The sequence below is a fragment of the Rhinopithecus bieti genome, unplaced genomic scaffold (assembly GCF_001698545.2).
Source record: "Rhinopithecus bieti isolate Rb0 unplaced genomic scaffold, ASM169854v2 scaffold_980, whole genome shotgun sequence".
Classification (NCBI taxonomy): Eukaryota; Metazoa; Chordata; class Mammalia; order Primates; family Cercopithecidae; genus Rhinopithecus; species Rhinopithecus bieti.
The window spans coordinates 1,447,532-1,468,861 of record NW_016803338.1 but is presented as its reverse complement, the minus strand read 5'-3'; the positions used below and the strand labels follow the sequence as shown (position 1 = coordinate 1,468,861).

Sequence of the window (21,330 nt, the reverse complement as noted above, 5' to 3'; positions counted from 1 at the left end):
TGGCTGGCACATACCAGAGGAAGGAAAATTGGGGAGGTTGTGGTGGAAGATCAGCAACAGGCACTCACTTCAGTATTAATATTCCTGTTTGAATAAATCATGAATTCTCAGCAGGGGCAATATTGCCCTCAAGGGTGTGAAAATTGTTCTTGGAGAGTGAAAAAAAATCAGATATTATGACTGAGCTCAGAGTCAGAGGGAGATGTTACTATGGAAGAATGGTCAGAGAGATGGGACACTGCAGGCTTTGAAGATGGGGGAAGGAGACATGAGCTAAAGAAGGTGGGTGGCCTCTAGAATCTAGAAAGGGCAAGGAAACAGATCCTCCCCTAGAGCTTCCAAAAAGGATCCTTGTCAGACTTCTGACTTACAAAACTGTAAAGTAATAAATTTGTGTTATCTTAAGCCACTAAATGTGTGCTAATGTGTTACAGCAGCACTAGGAAACACTGTTTCCTCTCCTGTTTTTAAAAAGAATAGAATGAGCTATGTCACTGGTTTGTTGTAATTGCTAAATAAAATAATTTGTGAGAAGTACTTAGCATAGGGAACACAGTGATGTATCTCAGCCTTGCCAGTGTTCAGATGGGTAAGATTTCCCTCTGAGTGCCCTGTTCCCATGTTTAGGTTGCCAATGGACTTCTTTCTTTATGTCAGTGGCGACAGTCAAGCCTTGTACTGGCCTGGTCACTTTAAGGGGACTTTAAAGTCTTTCCTAGGATTCATCATTCGTTGATTTTATATATCAACTCTCAGAAGATATTTTTATTTCACTTGTTGCCAAGTTATGGGAAATTTATTCTAGTGCCATCCAGGTACCACCCACTTGTATGTCCTTCCCCAAAGTAATTCTCCCTGTATTTTCTTTCTCCTTTCTGCCTGGACTGCAGGAATGTCTGAAGGCTTATTGGGGTCTGTGGAGAGGTAGGGGAGGGAAGCTCCCAGCAGGGAGCAGAGAAGCAGTTGCCCGTCATCCCGGTGAGTGCAGGGCAGTCCCAGGTGGAGTGGGCATTCTCGAGTGAGGCATTACAGTTCAGGGATGACTGGGCTGGAAGAATAAACTCCGTGTATTGTTTTCTTATTTTTGTTTTGTTTTAATGATTAAGAAAGTCTCTCTAAAAAGGAGAATCTTCACAATCTGACATTCATTGACGTCCTTCAGGTCAGTTAAGTCAGTTGGGTAGATCCTGGTGTAAGTGAATAAAGTGAAGGCCACAGGTTTTCCTCTGTCTTTGCTGGGTCAGTCAGATTCCCAGAGAACTGCTTTTGCATTATCACAGGACAAGAAACCAACAGAATTGTATTCCTACTACCCAAGTGCTAATATTATGTGGGTTTACTTATGTTATCTTTTAATGCACACAAAATCACTGTGAAATACATATTATTACTTCTGTTTCCCGCTGAGAAAGGGGAGCATCATCACAACATCACTATGAAATAGACAAATAGACGGCAATTACGCCTGTTTACAGCCAAAGACCATGGGGCTCAAGGAGGGTGACAGCTGTACCCGCTTGGCTGGGACAGCAATGTGACCACTGTGGGGCTGCCACTGGCTGGTTGCCTATGCAGGACTTCTCAATTGAGGCCATGTTTCAAAGCCTGGTTTTCAGTCTTCAAAGTCTGTACATTGGACTCTGTCTGTGAACTCAGAGATGATCAGACTCTACTGTGATATACTTAGGCTAACAAAGTGTTAATATGGATAATGGATTAGCCAGAAACATTATGGCCTTATTCTTAGGGTATTTCTTTTTTTCTGAGGATCATGTTCTTCCTTTTTCTTTCTTCTTCACTGTGCCCCATTCACCTAGCTACTTCAGGGCCCAGCTTAAACCTGACATCGACCTGGAAGCTTTCCTTGACCCTCCTAATTTTTGTTGTTTGCCCAACTCAAAGTGGTCTAATAAAACTTTGTGCTTCCCCTAGAATAACTCGTATTGTATTGTTTTCTGTTCACTTGTCTGGTAACCCTCACTAAAATCAAAGTTCCTTGAAGCTAGGGATTGTACTTCATGTACTGTTCTTCTAACTGGGACTCAGCACAAGCCTATATACATAGGAGATGCTCAATAAAATTTTCTTGAATGAATAAAAATGGAAGACCTGTGTTTTAAGTCCTGGCCCTGCTACTTTCTAGTAGTGTGACTTTCATCAAGTTCCTTCTGTCCATACAGCCTCAGTTTCCTCATTTATAAAAAGGGAAATTTTGTTGAGATGCTAGGGAGTTCTTTTCAAACATGAACATACTGGGATTCTAATGCAACTCATTAGCTGTCCCAGAACCAGAAATCAACAATCATATCTTGCAAAGTACAAGTTGGGAGGATTGCCTGGACTTCTTGAACAGGGATTAATTATTTCACCCTATCCACTTACATACATTAACAGTCAACGGATTCATACCTATTTTGGGCTGATGTTTCTGTCCTTGATCCCAAGGGCTTACTTATCATAGAATGTCCTCTTCATTTAGACTGATTGGCACACTCAAAAGAAGGCTTTTGAGCCTGAAGAAATAAATTCTGCTTATGTCTGCTTTCTTATTCTTATATCCGTTTGTTTTTTACCTAGAGAGAGTTAATGAAATCTTGTTATACTAAGTAAGAATTTCAAGTGAATATAATTAAATAAACTAGTATGTAAAAACAGCAGTATCAATAAGAAAAAAGTCTGCAAATATTGATGATTATTGATGGACTTGAGTTGGTAATCGGTATAATACCATGACTGTGTGAAATATTTGATATGAAAATAAAAGGAAAATGCAAACTAACATGCCAGCAGTAAAAATGTGCAATATTAATTGTAAATAATTGCAGTAGCTCACATGTGATGTCTGCTCAGCTAACTCCTAATTAATGGAGGAATCCATGTCACACTGCCAGATTGTATTGGAGGCTTACAGATTATAAGATGTTGTTTTCTACATTCCTAAAGCTTATTACCATAGAATCAAAATCTCACCATGTCTCAGGTACTTCTTGCTAGTAAATTAAACACACTTAGATGTTTTATTAATATATAGTACATAATAAACCAAAGTAGTAATTTACTAAGACTTTCTATAGGTGCAATTAATTTTTCCAAAATTTGCTCAACATTTGCTGGTGACTGTCACTAATTGAAGACTCAAAAACAGACTAAACGCTTTTCAGAAATTACTTCTTAACCTTACTGCAAAGTCTTAATGTTATTGAAAAGATATACCTGAGAGGATAAAACATCAGTATTCTAAGTAAACTAACTACAGATAAATTTTAGTCTGTATTTCATTAAACATTTTCTTGCCCCATACAGAATTTCTTTTATCTTTGGGCAAAAACTGTGTTTAGCTTAGCTTATAGGCTAACTAACATTAAGTTGGTTTTTTCCCCCAACTCTGTCTTTCTTCATTACTTTCATGCCTTCTTGCTTATTTTGCAATCATGATAATCTCTGACCTGCTTACTCAGCAAAATCCACTTCCAGGTCAGGGCCATGACCTCGTGTGGACAGAACACAGTCTTTCAGCAATACACCAGGAAAACAGCAAAGACAAATTGATTTGTTGTTTCTGTGCACACAAGTTATTCTGTACTGAAATCATAGTCAATGAAAATGATCTGATGACTCAAAATCTTGGTACAGAAGCCCAGATGAAAATCTATACTTTTCAAGAAAATAAGAGTATATCTTTATTTCATATAGAAAATAAATTATGTGGTTTGAGTGCAGTGTTTGAATTTGATTATAGATTACTTAAATTACTTTCTAAAAAGTAGGTTGAAGAAGTTAGGAAAGGAATGCCCATATTTACATATCCTAGTATTGAAAGTGAATTCCAATTTTTATGCTACATATAGAGTAAATGGGTGTGTAAATGAAAGTTCGAATCCTAAAAGTTACTGATCATGTTGATGATCAACTGAATCACATTATAAATTTGGCTATATTCTTTAAAAATGTTATTTATTTTCAGATTCAGATAAATGGTTCCTAATTGGTATGCTAGTGGTAAGAGTTGTAGTTTATAAACAATGTAGTATTTTGTCTCATGTTTCTGATTTTTAAATTACTATACTTAATTTGGTATTTAAAACAGCATTATAAGAAATTAAGAAAGTTTTCGTTAAAAAAAAGTTGAGAAACCTGGCTTTAACTAATCTGCCCTAAAAAAAAGTTGATGAATGGCAGGATTTGTAACAGAGCAGAAACAGAAGTTGTTTCCGTGGAGCAGGAATCCCGAACTTCTCAGGGAGGCAGAGGTGTGAGAATCCAAAAACCCAAAAGAAGATGCATGCTTGGTGAAGTTAAAAGGAAGAAGAAAAAAATGCAGTGTCCAGGACAGTTCCTCACATGTGGTGGACAATACATAGTTTAGTTGACTAAATGAACTTAGACCATTCAGTCATATTGGGCATCGGTATGATTTAGTTCTGCTATAATGTACAAAAATGACACTGAGGTAATAAGAGCGATGAAAGACTTAAGCTATTTGGGCATCTGCTCGAAGTCTTATTCATATTTAAATGAAAGTGGGGTCTCAGATACTAATTTGCCTCACTGCCATTTTCTCTCTAGGGAAGTAACGGAAATGAAGGGAACTGCTATATTGGACCTAATTTTAACCAAGAAAAGATTGGTTGATAAAAGTAGAAGGAACCTTTATCAATTTATTCGATAAATACATATTGAGTGTCTGCTGTAGGCCAGCACTTGGAGGATTGTGACCACAATGTTTAAGTTTTTGCGCTAAGGAGCAGATGGTGGATATGGCAGACATGTATTACAGACTTCAGGGGAACTCCCAGATAGTTCAGAGAAGAAGAAGATACGGTTCTATAGCCTGAGGCTCTAAAAGAGAAGATAACTGAAGAGATGGGAAGCCCACCTCTACATTCAAATTAGGGCTCTTTCTAGGTACTCCTGAAGCTCCTCAAACAGTACTTGGCACGTAGCTGATACCAGTAAGTTTTACATATGCATATGTGAAATATGTGTGCATATGTAAAAAATGAAAGAATAAACAATGAAATTGTGATAATATAATCATGATTATGTTTCCAAATTATCAAAGTTAATGTACACATTCTGTCTCACACACACACATACTCCAAGTCTAACAGTCCATAACTGTTTGAATGATTAGAATTAGAGATTTGATAGTTCTAAAAAAAAAAAACAAGAGAGAGAGAGAGAGAGTTATGGCTGCAAAGGGCATGTTCAAATTAATTCATAATATAAAAGAACATTTATTTATTCATTCTATTTATTTATTTTTTGAGACGGAGTTTCGCACTGTCACCCAGGCTGGAGTAGAGTGGTGTGATCTCAGCTCACTGCAGCCTGAGTCTCCTAGATTTAGGCAGTTTTCCTGCCTTAGCCTCCGGGTAGCTAGGATAACAGGTGTACACCACCATGCCTGACGAATTTTTGTATTTTTAGTAGAGACAGGGTTGAGACTCATGATCAGTGTATACCATGATGTGATTGTCAAGAAAATGCAATCCTAGGCTGCATTAAAAAAATGAATAAAACCACTGAGTATATATATGTATCTCAGGGTGGGAAGAATAAAGTTCTCAAGTTCTGACAAGACAAAATGTCTTACCCACAAATTTGTTTAGGAATGTATTATATAAAGTTCTTTCCAACATTGACATCCTTCAATTCAATGAACAATTGTGTACTAGGATAGAGGAAAGCATACGTAAGATGAATCTGGGAGTTTTGGAAGAGTGACCAGATTGAAGGAGTGTCTGAAGGCAAAGCTAGCATATTCATGGAAGGCAGTTGATTCCATCTTAGCCAAGGGTTTAGTCACAAGTAGACTTGTACAGAAAAAGCTCTTTTAGGAGGCATGGATCCCCATTGTAGAATATATTTGAGCAAGGTCTGGAGGACTATTTAATGAAGATGTTGATTGGGGGATTAACTTATAGCTCAGGTGTATGTATGAAGACTCCAGACTGTGTCAAATGAGGAATAAGTGCACTCTCAAGAATAAAGTTCTCAAGATCTGCCAAGACAAAATGTCTTACCTACAAATTAGTTTAGGAATGTATAAATTCCCTTATACGTAGAGTCGCAGGACTCCAGAAGAGTAAACAGTTACTGGATGTTGAGTTCAATGTTGAAGCTTCACCAGCTTGCAGATTGTGGGTACATTAGGACCAAGAGATGCTTCTCATGAAAGTTGGGTTGAGTTACAAACCAAACCAAACATGAAAAGTCCGTTAGAAGGTATTTGTTTGTGTCGTCCAACAGCTTCTTTAGATTTTGCTTCGAATGGTAAGTCATACCGTATTTTCTAACAAAGCCGTAGATTTGAGGCATTTCTGGCCCTGCCTGCAGAAAGAAAGACTCTTTGCATGACATCTCAGACTCCCAGGCATAAAAACCCAAAGGAAATAATTGACTTCTGAGAGTGTACCTTGTAGGTATCAGCTGGACTTGACTTGGCTTCAGTTTTTGCTTCAAGCTTTCAGACAACACATAACTAAGACAGAATGAGACCACTCCAGATGCCTCATGGTAAACTCAGGGGAAGAGACTGCAAAAACAACATTGTTTCTCCCTTTGGAATTCTGGAGTTACAAGGCAGAGGTGCCCCATCTTCCCGAACTGTAAGTGAATTCCCTTTCCATCATTCTCATTCAGTGGCCAGCCAGCTTCTGCTTGAACAGATTCTGTGACAGGAGTCTCACTACCTCCCAGGACAGCTTCACCTGCCCTTTAATGACACCAAATGTAACAGGAATAAAGGGAATGGAACATAAGGAGATAGTAAGTTAAGGAATGGGTGAGAAAGAATGTGGCAGGTGGCCCGGGAAAGGGTATTCCATCACCCTTTGAGGACAAAGGGTGATTTGTCCTCAGTGGGAAGTGGAGAGCAAAATTTAAAGCACTGAGAAAATGTTGTTCCTCCCATTGATAATTTTCCTTCCCCCTTTGGCATTTTTGCCAAGCTGGCTTTACATCTACAATTCTAATTTTTGTGAGTACTAAGATGTTGCAACTGGAATGAACCCTCTAAATAATTTTTAAGCTACATATTCCTTTTATTTGTATTGAACCAAAACAATGGCACCAGACTAGTGGAATGAGGACCAGCTTGGGAGTTAGTTTGAGAGGTTTCAGTCTTAGCCTTGCTATTGACTAGCTTTGGAACCTGGGCCTTAACATATAAGCCTTAGTTCCCTCATCTCTAAAATGGAGATAATAATACCTACATGCAGGTACGTTGTGAGGTCTCAGTGAAATAGAATCATTCAGTGTGGTGCCTAAAGAGGGTTTTGTTTGGTTTCTTCACTGTTGTATCCCCAGCACCTAGGATGGTACGTGGCTCAGAGCAGATACCCACTAAGTGCTAAAATGAATACTGAATGAATGAATGACTGTGGTCAGTAAATGACAGCTATTGCTAAAGGCATGGCAGAGCTGTCAGACCCAAGAAGTCTTTGTAAAGCAAGAGACTGATTATTCGGAGGCTTGAAGGAGAATGCTTTGTCGTAAGCTAAATTAATTTTTCCCCACCATACAGCATGGCTTTAGGATTCTTCAAAAACTGACTAGGTTGGTCTGATGGTAGTGGGTTATCAGAACTTACTAACATTAGTGTCACTAAAGTTGGCGTTTAATCCCCCTGTGCTAAATTTGACTGCCAAAAAAAAAAAAAGAAGAAGAAGAAGAAAACTGACTAATACTGTGACCATTAGAGTCTTTCCTCAATCCTAACCCTATGTTCTCTATGAGACATCTAGAGTGGTCTCATTCTGTCTAGTCAAGTATCATTCGAAAGCTTGGAACGAAAAATGAAACCAAGACTTAAAGACTGGCTGGTAGCCATTCAGAAATAGATACAAATGTAGATTTAAGTTTTGACAACATTTTCCCTTTCTACTACCTTCTCACATTTTTAAGAGAACATTTGGTAAAACAAACAAGAGTGTCTTTTCAGTGTCTGGTTATCTCTTTTTCCAGACTGAGTTTGGTAAGTTATATAATATTTGGTGTTACTCATCTCACAGGATGTAAAATCAGGTAAAAATAAAACCATATGGAATGTTAAATACAGTTTGAGTTACTTTCCTAGAGGTAAGTATAATTCACCTATATAGTTTTATTTGTTTTGGAGCCCTTTAATATTTGTCAGATTAAAGCATGTATTTTTACAAAACTAAAAGTACGGAAAGTCAGCTTGCACCAATTGGAAGTTATTTTAAAAGATCCTGTTTTCAATTCGGCATTTTAAGAATAACAGAGAAAATGCATAAGGTCTAGATTAAGAACCATGTAACCAAAAATGACAGTGGGGTGGGAGGGAGAATTGGGCTGGGATAGGATGAGAAGGAACTTTCCCATTTACTAAAAGAATAATGAAGCAAGGATATTACCTTTAGCTGCATTATGAACAGAACAAATGTAAACCATACCACATAGACACCTCCTCCAAATACTGCCTTCTAATGTCATCTCATTGCTTACTGCCTGCTAATCTTATCTCCCTGCAGGAGCCAATCTTAAAATTATACTGCATCATAGTTAACTAAACACATTGCATCTAGCAGAGATAAATCGTGGACTCCCAGTAAATATTTATTAATTGACTTATGTGTACTAAGCAGGTAGGTTTTCTTTCTGACTTTACACATTAGTCACTGTTTCTGCAAGCGAAGTTTCATTTTCGCTCTTCCTCATACCTGCAGTGCCATTCCCATCATTGCCAGTATTGCCTCAAAGTAGTGCAAAAGAGCACTCCCTCTCTGAAGCCCTCTTTGATTAAGCTCACCTAAACTAAAGCCATCTCATTCCTCCAGAAGCCACTTTATGTACATGGTTATAATCATTTCAGAATGATTTGTTTACTATTTTGTTAAACATTCTTATTTCTCTTGGTTTTAATACCCCCGTGCATGACAATATATACCCCCACCAAGAATGGGCATTGAGTCTCAGTTCTCATAGGGACACACGCACACAGACACCCTCTACACGTAGGGTCTGGCCCAGAGGAAGCACACTCAAAGGACATGTTCCACAGTTAGATAATAAAATTGTTAGCATTAGTAAAATAAAACATTCCTAATTATTTGTCTCTACAAATCAGCCAAGAATGGGTATAAATGGAATCAAAGCTGTGAGAGATGGATCTACTTCACCAAACAGGTGATCAAAACCTAATACATTTACACCTCAAAATTGGTGTTAGGTAGATCGAATAACTACTAAAGTCTTCCAGAGGTAAATAATGTGTGGTATTATATTTAGCTGAGAGGCCTGTGCATTATTTGAGCCACTGTATTAAAAGTTTTGATTCATTCAATCTTTAGGAAAATGATTTGGAAGAGATTAAACTATGTATTGCTAATGCTTGTACACCATTGGAAGCATCTGGTACTTTCTGAACTTCCCGCAGCGTGAGTTGAGCCATAGGGCAGGCCAGAGCTCCGTGCAAAGGCCAGATGAGTGTCTGCTCTCCAGCCTTTTATGCTACAAACTAAGTGTGGCCAAGGCAGACCATGAGATAGTTTATGAAGGGTCCGTTAAGTGCATGTAGGTGCCAACAGCAATGAAAATCCCCATCTATGCTGGAGTTACATGGGTATATAGGAGTGAGGCTAATGGTTAAATGTGTTTAGCATTGGGTGAAAATGAATTTTTTTTTCATACTCCATAGAAAAGGTGAATTTCAGTCTTTCGTTTTTGGACAAAAGTGTTGACTTTGATGGAGAGGAACTAGAGAGCTATAGTCTAGTGACTTTATCCTGGGTATAAGCCTCTACATTAAGAAGAAATAAAATCAGTAAAAGATGCTGGACAAGTTACCAGGTTAAAGGGGATACATGGGGCCCAATAAGGAAGATATAGAGGGTTTGGGTGCTCATGATTAGACCTTGACTCTGATAATGACTAAAAGATATTGCAAGGTTGGAGGTATGCTGGGAGGAAGAGCAGAGTGGATTGGAAGGTGTGTGAAATGATATGGCTAAAACAATATTGGATAATACTGGGTTTTTTGTTTTTTGAGATAGGGTCTCACTGTGTCACCCAGGCTGGAGTGCCGGGGGCATGATCACAGCTCACTGTAGCCTCGACCTCCTGGGCTCAAGTGATCCTCCCACTTCAGCTTCCCTAGTAGCTGGGACTACAGGCACATGCAACCACGCCTGGCTAATTTTAGTATTTTTAGTAGAGAGAGGGTTTCACCATGTTGCCCAGGCTGCTCTCGAACTCCTGAACTCAAGGGATCCACCCACCTCAGCCTCCCAAAGTGCTGGGATTACAAGTGTGAGTGACTGTGCCCGGCCTGACAATGCTGGTTTTAAAAGGGTGGCATTTAAAGTGATAACTTAGTATGAAGGGTTAAAAACTGGAGAAAAAATTATTAAAAATTCATTGCAAGCAAGACAAGAAGAATAAAAATGAGAGGACATTTATTCCTTTCTTTCCATGTGTCTTCATTGAATACTTAGCTTGTCAAAGGCATTGTATTTGGAACTTTGGAAGAGAGAAAGGCAAAGTAGAATTTGTCAGAAGCAGTCTTTTTAAAAGGAAGGAATTTTTTTGTAATGTATTAAATCTGTTAAAGTCTTGTATACTTGAAGCACTTTAAAAGTATTTATTAATTTCCCATTACAGCATATTTCAGGTGATAAATTTCTATTTTGTATTACAGCTAGAAATTGAAAGTTCACTAAGATAGTAAATATGACCCCCTAGAATGAATCTTGAGCGTATACTAAATGATCAAAATGAGTTTTTATTATCTGTGACTGCATTAGAATAAACTAAAGGGAATTAAAATCATACAAATTCTTTCTTTTATTCATGTTGATACAATTACTTGAAATCATGTATGGAAAGAGGTTTAGTAATTTTTAGATCGTTCCCTTATTAGCTCCAAGGCTTTATTTGAACTTTGCTCTTTCTATGTTATGACTGTTTATTGTCCTCTGAAGACAAGTACCTTAAGCTGTGAATTTGGTCACAAAAGCACTGAGCACATCTGATAGCTACAAGGCAGGAAACCGTGACCTGACATGGGTTTCCGATCCATTCTATGGGGAAGTGATATTGTAGTAATGGATTTGCTTCTGCCAGTGCAGCTATTTTAAAAGCATGGAAAACAAATGACCCTGTGGACACAGACAGAGCCCTAAGAGTTCATATTCCCTTCACAGGGCTGCAGTCAGGCCTCTAGCCTCGGGCCGCCACCCTCTCCTCTCTCGAGTCACCCCACCTCTCCCATCAGGTGACAGTGTGAGTTGGAAAAGGGACGGGTGTAGCCACACCAGGACAATTTGTGGTCAGAAGGTCAGGTTTCAAGGTCCGGCTCTGTTACTGGCTGGATGCATGTTGGTAACCTCATAATCCTTAGATTCTCACCTGTAAAATGAGGACAGTGGGAAAGCCACCACATGAGCTGTGAGGGAATCTATTTATATTATTTTATAGCACTTTTATAGCACTTGCTGTGTGCCAGGCACTGTTGTAATCACTTTACAAACATGAACTCATTTCATCCTTCTTACCGCCCTGTGCCATAGTTACTATTATTATCCCCACTTTACTGATGAGGAAACACGGCCTAGATCAAGGTACTTGCCCAAATCCCAAAACTAGTAAGAGACAGAGCTGGGATTCAATCTTGGTGAATTGTAATTGCTTGTTTTCGGTCATAAGCACATAAGGAATAATCTGTATTGCAGAAAATAGGCAGTGTTTACTCTTTGAGAATATTTAAGGGCCCAAGATCCTGTGCTTGGTGACAGAGGCACAGGGCTGGTGGTAGCAACTTTCTAGGCCAACTGCCTGCGTGTGGTCAGCTAGATGGGCTCTGATGGTGGGGCCTGATCCAAGAGGGAAGTAAGCCTTTCTAAGAACATGTAGAATGTATGTGTTAGATTTCTAAAACTCAAACGAGTGAACAGGTAACATGTATAGGATTAATGTGTGTATAGATGGAGCAGGTCTGACAGGTAAGAAACCCTTCTCCGCTCTGCCCCAAATGTACTCTACCACATGCTTCTCACCCTGGTGTTTTGCTGTTAAACTGAATAAACATCAGGCAAGAACTTCACTTCCTTGTGTGAACACATGCCCCTTTATAAAATGTATACCCCTGGACATGGTTTGTACATTTTCCATTTAATGCAAAATTAGCTAACAGATGTTTTCAATTAGGTGTAGAACCAGGAACTGGTGTCAGGGTGCAGTGCTAGAATGTGTACTAACTGATTGATATGCCTGTCCTGGTGTCTCCCGGAAGATAAGAAGCCCTTAGCAGACAATCATGCCCAGAAACTGACCTTTGGAATGATGACTACAGTCCCAGCCTAAACCTCCTCAGCCTCAGGGGCAGTCAGTGTAAAGGTTGCAAGTTCAGTCTTAGAGCTATACCTTCCCTAAGATAAGAAGGATGAAGAGTTGGCATTCACTAACAGGAGCCTGAAGGCAAAAATACTGGGCAGTTTCACAAAAAAGAAACAAGCAGTCTTTCTGAAGGTGAGTCTTCCTGTTGATCAGGTGGCCAAGGCCACCAGCCCACTGCTGATTACTCAGACACGCCCAAGATCCTGCTACTACCCTGGGTTCTGCCTCCACATTCGTCACTACTGAGATGACTTACTGGTCACAGTAAAAGCAAGTTGATAAAGGTGGCCAGTGGGGGAACAGAGCTTATCTGCCTCCTGAGAAAGCCAGTCGCTGGAAACGGGACTGAGAGCCCTGATTTGGAGCGCAAGGAAACCTTAAAAAGTGAGTTGAGGTTACATTTTCTGGGAGGCCGTAAGAAGAGCAGTAATGGGGTGGGAAAGAGGGCTGGCTGCTTGGGGACGCTTTGCAGCTGGAAGTCTAAGCCCTGCCTTCGCTCCCCCGTATTTCTTTCCCACCAAGTGCCAGTGTGTTTAAGGTAGTACATCATATACTGTTTTTGTTCAGCTAGTGCCAGTAACATTTCAAGGAACTAGGAAGAACCTGACTTTCTCTGCCACTTAGAGAAAATTATTAAATGTTTACTAGGAGAGTTCTGACTCAGTGAATTAGGATACTGTGAGTTGGTTGGAACAGAGGTTTTTGAAACCAGAATGTGCTGTGAAGAGATGATGGGTTCCTCTTCCGCGTTTTTATTCCATGACAACCGAGCCAGCTTCCCAGAGTTAGCTATAAACACAGAGCTTTTGTTTGCCAGATTTAGTTAGGGGTTCTCTTTGCCGGTCCGGAGTTATATTGCAGAACCATAATCCATGTTTTCTTTGGACATGAGTATGCAGTGTTGTCCTTGTAAAGATGCCATTACAAGTTTAAAAAGCATACAGCCCCATCCCCAATCCCACTAACGGCAAGCGTGCCTCGAATACTTTTGCACCCGACCCTCTGGGATGGGACTTTTGAGCTGGACAGACCACAGCCCCAGTGTTGCCGTGCCCAGAACCTTGAGCCAGCTGAATTCCAACTGTAATTCTTTTAGTTCTCAATGTCATTTCCTTCCCCACTTCCTTGCCTGGCATTCTCCTGTGTTTTTGTGTACATATCTGTCTTCATCATTGACCTGTAAGCTCCTTTGGGGCCAAGAGCTCTGGAGCCAGGAGATGTAAGTTCAAATCTTAGCTCAACCAGGGACTGAATAACTCTGTGACTTAGTGAGTAGCTTACCTCTCTGTGCTCACGTTTATTTTTCTATAAAATGGTGATAACGAAAATAGAAGTATACACTGCTTAGGGCGATTCTGAGAATAATAGGAGTTAATACATGGAACGTGCTTAGAGCAGTGCTGGGTATACGGTAAGAGTTCAGTAAGTGTAACTTTAACCACTGCCAGCATTCCCCCACAGACCCTGGCGCATTGTCGGTGTTTAATGAATGTTTGTCAAATTATAAGAAAAAACATTGCCCTTTCTGTAGGAATTGCCCATGGCTGAAGAGATGGGGGAAGGAAAGGAAGAAAGGGAACACATGATATTTCTTTTTCAACATTGGGGAGTTTGTAGTAAAGTACTTGGGGCTCTGGAGTATAAAGAACTATGTTTGATCTTTTGTCCAAACCCCTCTGGGATTTGGGATTTGCCAGCGGGCGGTTGGGGGGATGGGGGAGCAAAGCAGTGTGCTCTGCAGGGAGAGAACCAATTACAGTGTGCTTGAAGAGGGTGGCATTTATTCTGCTGAACCTCTTTTCTGCTTCACATAACGTTGGCCACTTCACCTTTCCTGAGACGTCTCTGAGGATGGGCATATTTTAAAGACTTGAGCTTACATCATCGCATCTTAAAAGAACCGAGTATAATTGAGTTGCTAATACAAGTGGGTACTTGCACCAGGTCTGGGTCGCCCACATCTCTATGGAAACACATGTTTGCTTTAAAGCCCAGCAATCAGAAGCAGATCCTTATAGGAGCCAGCGTTGGGTCACTTTTAGAAAAAGCCATTTATTTATATTCTCAAGTCAGCAGAGACCTATGAAATGAAATAATTTCAAATTAAATAGAAAAACCATGCCGTAGGTGAATGCTAATAAAGCCTGCCATGCGTCCTCCTCCCCCTGTGCTTGCACTGCCTTAGATCTGCCGCATTTATTTTAGCTGTCCTTTGCTCTTTTGTGCCCATTTGCATTCTGCTGCTGTGGGGAGGTGGTTTGGCACTTTATGCAAAAATGGTTAATCTTCATTCATAAGCATTTGCCAGTACTGAAATGGAAAATTCAAAGCTGGACTGCCATAAAGTGCACTTTGTGTTTCTCTCTGCCGTGTACGTGCAGCATATACAACAGTGTGCGCCACGCAGATGACGTTGCCTGCCGTACGAGCACTCAGCACTCGGGGCTGTTGAGTGAAGATGTTCTCCCATGAAGGTCTCAAACTTGCATCAGCACACCTTGCCCTAGATCTGCTCAAGTGATATTCTAAGAGATTGGAAGCTTTTATCTGCCTCTGAAAGCAGGCCTTTTCACATAAGTATTGACTCTTAATGACCTGTTTAAATAAAACATTCAATTTTCTTTCTTCCCCCCACAAAGAACTTAGTAGGCAGTGACATTTCTAAACCAAAGGCTAACTCTGCTTTTCAAAAAAGGCCAAGCCAGAGCTTTTAAATGTGAAATTTTTTCTGACATTTGCCCTTAAAATGCTTTTCAGTGAAGTTGTTCTAACAGTGGGTTGAGTACATTGAAATGTCTTTGAATGAAAATGCAACCTTGAGTTTTCTTCTCCAAATTAAACAAAAAATACCAATCTAAGTATCTTCATATGAAATTCATATTTCAGTCACCACTGTGTTTCATTTTTTATGTTTCTCAGTCCTAATAATTAAAGCGACTTTCCTTTGAGGAACAAGAACTTTTATTAAACTATGGAAATTAAACCACAGAAACAAAGAGCAAAAACACTTGAAATAGAAGAGACCTCAGTTGTTATCATGCCAGATAAGGAGTAGCAAAGGATGGAAGGAAAAGAAGGAGGGGACAAAATGGAAGAGAAATTAGGCAATTGAACAGTTAGGCGACAGAAAACATACCTACTACTAAATTTAGACCAAATCTCAGTTTTGTAGAAGGAACACTGTTTCCCTCTTCAGCTGGCATGCAAGTGCCCCTGATTGTGCTTAGGGCACTGGATGATTCGTCTCTGGTTTAAAAGTGACCTGTACAGAGAAATAGCCTACTACTGTACATCATTGGAGACGGCGCCCACGCCTTTGTAAGTGTTTCCATCAATTCCCAGTGCCCGTACAGACCTGTAGTACGTAAGAGCCAAAAGAAACCACAACCTGGAGACCTGAGACCCTCGTGCCACACTGTGGTCCATCAGGAGGAATGGTGCCCTTTATAGACAGATGTGAAGTCCTTCCAGCTCTCACCTATTGAAACTTACCTGTCCTGTTTCCCATCCTCTCAGAGCACTGCTCTCTGCTAAGGGCCAATTGATGGCAGTAGGACAATGAAATAAATTAATCTGTGGTAGTGCACCTTTTTCCAGAGGTAATAACGTGCCTTCAACTAAGTAGAAATGCGTATGTCTCTTAAGAAGCTCATACTCAGAGATACCGTTGGATGCTGTTTTGCCTGAGAGATTTTTGCTGCTTCTCAAATCACATGGCATAATTGACTTCCTACACACAAGATCAGTGCTGATTCTTCCCCTCTGAGCAGCCGTGAGAAAATGTCTAAAATGTCTCAGGATCTACATGATCATAGTGATGCAGGATTTTCAATAGCATTGTCTAGGCTATACCAAAGTCAGGTACACAGACACTTTAATAACTCTAACTTAATAATTTAAGTTAGTAATTCGATTAGTTATACCTTTAGACCCCAGAATGTCACGGAGCCACTGGCAGCATCACAGCTCACAAGAAACAATTTGTTGGCTGAGGGCCCACTAACTGCAACTTCACCTGAGGTAGGAATCTGCAGGAAAACAGCCTTTTTCTGGTGGGGGTGTTGTGGCGAATGGAGTCTCACTCTGTCGCCCAGCCTGGAGTGCAGTGATGTAATCTCAGCTCACTGCAACTTCCGCCCCACCTCCCGGGTTCAAGCAATTCTCCTGTCTCAGCCCCTTCCCCCCCGCACCTTACCCCCCCAAGCATCTGGGACTACAAGCACACACCATCACGCCCAGCTAATTTTTGTATTTTTAGGAGAGACGAGGTTTTGTCATACTGGTCAGGCTAATCTCGAACTCCTGACCTCAGGTGATCCACCCACCTCAGCCTCCCAAAGTGCTGGGATTACAGGAGTGAGCCATCGTGCCCAGCCAAAAATAACCATTTCTTTAAAACAAGTTAATTTATGCCCATTCCTGTGTGAGTGGAGTGGTTTCGCGCTGCAGTTTGTGCGTCCTGCGCATGCACAAGGCATTATCGTGGGCCTGTCTGGCCTGAGAAGGCAGGTCCCGGAGAATGGTTTTATTCCCCTGGCGGAGTTCTTACTGTATTTCATAGACAGTGAGCCTCGTGACTTATTTATGATGGTTTTGAGGTGCTATTAGCCCAATGGCCATGGGCTTGCTGAGTTGGACTGCCTTAGGTTTGAGTCCTGGCCCTGCCACTTACTATGGGACCTTGAGCAGTTACTAGATCTCTTTAAAGGTGCTTCAGTTTCCACGTATGTAAAAATGGGGATAATCTTTTTTTTTTTTTTTGAGATGAAGTCTCGCTCGTGTCCCCCAGTCTGGAGTGCAGTGGCGTGATCTTGGCTCACTGCAACCTTCACCTCCTGGGTTCAAGCAATTCTCCTGCCTCGGCCTCCCGAGTAGCTGGGATTACAGGTGTGTACCACCACACCCAGCTAATTTTTTGTATTTTAAGTAGAGATGGGGTTTCACCATCTTGGCCAGGCGGGTCTCGAACTCCTGACCTCAGGTGATCCGCCCGCCTCGGCTTCCCAAAGTGCTGGGATTACAGGAGTGAGCCACCGCGCCTGGCAAATATGGGGATAATCTTAATTTCTATTTGTAGAGTTGTGATGGTAAAATGAAAAAAATGTATGTCAAGCACTTAGCAGAGTGTCTGGTACGTCATAAGTTCTCCAGAAGTGTGCTAATTATTATTAATAATGTATTTGTGAAAAGATTATTCCTTAACAACATAATTTGGAGGAAACTCATCTTCTCCTTATCTCTCTAGGCTTCCATGAGAATCTGTTTCTTGTGTGTAATATTTGGGATTAAGGAAGAGGCTCTTTCTTTATGTTCCAGGATGGAGACACTAGTGGTTCTCACGGTTTTGCTAGTGCATGGCTTGTTAAGCACTGATTGCTGTGCTGCCCCTGCCCTCCAGAGCTTCTCTTTCTGTCTGGTGAGGAGCAGAGTATTTGCATCTTTAACAAGTTCCCAGGTGATGCTGATGCTACTCATCTGGGAACCACACTTTAAGAACCTCTGCTCTGGGACAGTACTTTCCAATAGAAATATAACGTAAGCCATACATGCAGTCGTACATTTTCTAGCAGTCACATTGAAAAAGTGAAAAGAAGTGGATGAAATTAATTTTAATATTGTATTTTATTTAATCCAATCTATCAAATACTACCATTTCAACATATAATCAATATAAAAAGTATTAATGAGACAGCTTATATTCCTTTTTTAGTACTCAGTCTTTGAAATTCGGCCTCTATTAAACCCTTCCAACACATTTCACTTTAGACTAGCCACATTCAAATCTGGCTTTGCATGAAAATGACCTGGGAGTTGCTGTTTTTCATCACAACTTCCCCACACCAACTGACCTTGGGGCCCAGAAATCTCACTTTTTCAGAGCTCCCTGGTTAAGTCTTTTGATTAGCCGGAAACTCAACTCGATCCAATCTCTACCAACTTGGTCATTTTCCCTCTCTAAGCCATATGTCATGACATTTGGCATTTACCCACTCCAGCTTACATTATGATAATTTATGAAATACCCTATTAACGGCCCCAAATACGCAGTATGATTTTTATGTTTTTATAAATCATGGGAAATTTTGCATTAATAACCTTGAAAATTTTGTTAAAATCATTACTCAAAATGTTTTCTTATGTATTTCCTATGGTTTCTTAAATCCAGTTCAAGGAAAGTGATGTAATACCCGAGAACAGGAAAGTAAACCTAAGAGCATTAATGGGTTTCAGAGAAACAAAAGTGAAACTTTATTACTGCCTATACCATCAAACAGGAGGGAGAAAGGAGACAAGCAAGTCAGAAAGCGATTTGATAGCTCAGTACATTGATAGAACTTTGCATGTTTTATGTGATTGCATTAGAAACATAAATATGTATTTTTAAAACTTTACAGACTGTCATACATATTAAACTTTGTTGAATTGTATCAGTTGGAAATACTGAGACAAACATATTTACCAGAATTTCTATTATTTGGGTTTATTTTTCATAAAAAAATGTTTATCTTTGTTCTAAGCTGATAGATTTTCTGGCTACTGTTAATGCATGTTGTGTAAGATTTTTGCTTAGTGATCAGTTCAATACACTTTTGTGTTTGAAGTGATTGGTGGTAACCGTATTTGTGGTTCATAAATTTTATCCTAGAAAAGTATATACAGATGATGTATTAAAATGGTGAAAATCTTTTCTTTATGACTAATATGTTTCCCTAATAAGTTTTAACAATTTCCTTGATCCCTATTTTCTTTAAGACATACATAAAATTAGATGATTGTATCTATATATGTTTGTAATGGTATTCCTGAAATCTAAATAGCAATTTTAGGGAAAAAAGTTTTAAAAAAATGTCTAAGTTGTTGAAATGTTGCACCAGTATCAGGACTTTTATTTCTGAGTATCTTAATTTTGTGTTGATTCATTGGTATGTATAAAACATGTATCCATGGACTTGAATAGCCCTCAGTAATTGGTCTGTTCCAATAACAATTTCAAATGATAATAACGAGGAGAAACCAGGTTCTTCTCAAGAAGTCAAAGATCCCTGTACCTTTCTTATAGATTTAAAAGCTCTTGTGGTCGATGCATGTTAAGGTGTGAGTATTCGGTCATGTTTGGCAGTGATACACTACCAAGCATGATGACCAAGATGTTAGGGAGAAGGTCTGTCGTCCCCGGACACCTGTTACTCACTGTAGGTCCTAAAAATCACAGCATTAGAGGCTTCTTGGGCTTACCTAGATGTCTGCACCTTGGAGGACTGAGGCTTCACGTTGCTAAACTCTGGGCCTGTCATGTGAAATGAGGTGAAAATATATTGAAAAGTTTCTTGACTACTTTAAACAATTAAGATTCAGATGAAATTGAGCTGACTGGGCAGATAGAGTTCATAGCAGAAAAGAGAATCGCAAAATAGGGACACAGCCCAGTTTCATTTTCATAGCAGGGAGGGTCAGCTCAGTAAAGGTAATGAGCACATGATGTTATGCAAGGGCAAGGTGGGCTTCCGGACATTCTGGAGGGACTAGTGCCAATGGGAGGGTGCAGACACTCAACAAGGACCTTCAGGACACACTGAGAATAACCTTGCCTGTCCCACAGTAAGATTTTATTTTACTGTGATGTGGAGAGGGTATTGGAACCCACCTGGAAGGTAGAGCCTGTAGAAGCAGCCTTCCACATGGGAAAAATAATTGAGAGTAAAATGGACAAGGAATGGGTCCCTATAATTATTTTATCTTATCTTCCCATCTGAAAACTTAAAATAGCCCCATTCTACGCTCACGGCCAGCATTTTCCTTCCACAAAAAAATAAAATTATGATTTGAATAAAATTGTAACTAATCTTACTAACATCAGTCTCAAAGAAGAGTCTTCCTTGAGTTAGACTTTGAGGTCAAAGAGAAAAAGAATTGCCAAGGAGGTTGTGAGTGTGTGTGCGTGTATGTTTTCTTATGAATATAGCTTACCATCCATTGTCACCATGTCTTCAGATCTCATGAATTTTCTGTCTTCAATGGAATTGCTTCCTGATTCCCCTGCGGATTATAACATTTCAGCTTTAGAAAATGCTGCATATCCAAACCCTAGACATCAAAGCCCAAATGCAAAACAAAGCAAAAGCTTCTATTAAATTTCACATATCTGTAATGGCAAAATTAGATGTGTCCAGAAGAATCAGCTGATCTGGTCTATTGAAAGGCATTGTGGCTCACAGATTCATTCTTAATGGCACCAAATTCAGCTGTCACCATTCAGTTCTTCATAGTTCTTAGGTATACTCTCTCTCTTCTCCCCCCCAACCCCCATATACACATTCATATACTATCACACACTGAAAAATTCATATATATACAGTGTATGTTTACATAATACTAAAACTTTCATTTGAATAAGAAAGTCAGCCATCCGGAAATCTTCCAATATAATGATTGCAGACCATCTTGCAGGCTTGTAATGACCAACGAAAGGCTTCACTTTCCATCCATGGCTTGTAAACAAAAGCACCTAATTATTTGTTCTTGTACTTCACACATCATTCGTGTTCACTATTAGAAATAATCAGAAAAGAATCCTTTATTTACAAGTGAGTAACTTTCAGGGGCAGGAATAAGTAAAAATAAAATTCAAGTGTTATTTGCCAACTATTAGGTTGGTGCAAAAGTATTTGTGGCCTTAGCCATTACTTTCTTTTTTTTTTTTTTCATACTATAGTTTTATTATGGACAAAACCCAAATACGTAAAGGAAATAGGAAGTCTTCAGATATCACAAAATAACTTCTTTTTTTGTTTGTTTGTTTGCTTCTTTGTTTTCTTTGTTTTCTTTTTCTTTTTTATTACACTTTAAGTTCTGGGGTACGTGTGCACAACGTGCAGGTTTGTTACATATGTATGCATGTGTCATGTTGGTGTGCTGCACCCATTAACTCATCATTTACATTAGGTATATCTCCTAATGCTATCCCTCCCC

The 21,330-nt window shown here is 39.8% G+C and overlaps 1 protein-coding gene across 9 annotated transcripts in view; it reads left to right on the top strand.

Annotated features, from left to right (window-relative positions):
- Window positions 1-21,330, top strand: part of SPATS2L (spermatogenesis associated serine rich 2 like) — a 178,489-nt gene that overhangs the window by 57,934 nt on the left and 99,225 nt on the right. Inside the window, exon 1 of one of the 9 annotated variants that reach the window (XM_017876404.1) lies at window positions 12,383-12,492. The exons of 7 other annotated variants lie outside the window; for them this stretch is intronic. The gene's annotated coding sequence lies outside the window, so the exon portion shown is untranslated. One more of the 9 variants, XM_017876399.1, reaches the window with a different exon arrangement.